A 1,359-nucleotide genomic window follows, 5' to 3' on the forward strand; every position below is an offset into this window, starting at 1 on the left:
ACACATATGAAAGTAGAACTGACCCAAATCTGCGGCAACTACAGTCTTCAAGACACCAACCCATGATACCTAAAATCTATAGCAACCCATCCAGGAAGCCAAACAGCAACTCCTTTAGCAACTGTCCCAAAACGACCAGGACTTGATTAACAACTGACAGGTTCCCTAACTCTTGCACTTACTTCCAACTTAGGACTAACAGGAGACAGCTTTCACCAAGCAACAGGAGAACACGCCCCCTAACCAACCACATGGATGCCCTTCTTGCAGTTCACCCAATCACAGCTTCCCCACCCAACAGCCTCCAATCAGGGCACATCTGACGCCTTTTTTTTTTTTTTTTCTTGGCACTATAAAGCTTTCTTCTCCCCTGCCTGCCTTTGAGTCTCTGCCAAAAGCAAGTGATGGTGGCAGACACCCTTTCTATAGTAAATTCTGCATAAACAGCTTCTGCTTATTCTCATTTGGGTGGTCTTCACTGATTCCCACAGAGGAGCAAGAATGTTCCTGCTCGACTGGCACTTGATAAGGAGATTTCAGTGTGACTATTTCATAAGCAGAAACACAGATTCGGCTATTGTTATTTTCAGTGGCTGATTCTTCTCTGTAACTTGAGCTTATGCAATAATTTGTCCTGTTTTCCAACACATACTTTGTACTCATGATCCAACTTTATAAATATGTATACAGAGGCAACTTGATTCCCCTGATGTGTTATTTAACACACGTGATTCATTTTGTTAGGTAATCTCTCATAACGCTTGCTTGTATTTTTATTTCTGCTCTTCCATGTGGGTTCCAACTTATCAATGTCAGCATGTTGTAAATTGAAATCACCTAAGGATTGACTTTTTATTTTTAGCTTGTGCCATGTTCACAAGGAAAACTGGGAGATTTGCCAATGATCTTCTGTTGTCTTTGTTCAGATGCCTTATAATACACAAATCAAGGCTCAAATATTTAAAAAAAATTTTTTTTAAGAGTGCTAATGTTTTAAGGGGAGATGTAATTCCCAGGGGAAGAGAGAGAGAGAGAGAGAGAGAGAGAGAGAGAGAGAGAGAGAGAGAGAGAGAGAGAGGGAGGGAGAGAGGGAGGGAGAGAGGGAGGGAGAGAGGGAGGGAGAGAGGGAGGGAGAGAGGGAGGGAGAGAGGGGGAGAGAGGGGGAGAGAGGGGGAGAGAGGGGGAGAGAGGGGGAGAGAGGGAGAGAGAGGGAGAGAGAGGGAGAGAGAGGGAGAGAGAGGGAGAGAGAGGGAGAGAGAGGGAGAGAGGGAGAGAGGGAGAGAGGGAGAGAGGGAGAGAGGGAGAGAGAGAGAGGGAGAGAGAGGGAGAGAGAGAGGGAGAGAGGGAGAGAGAGGGAGA

Source organism: Balaenoptera borealis (assembly GCF_965194805.1).
Source record: "Balaenoptera borealis genome assembly, chromosome: 19".
NCBI lineage: Eukaryota > Metazoa > Chordata > Mammalia > Artiodactyla > Balaenopteridae > Balaenoptera > Balaenoptera borealis.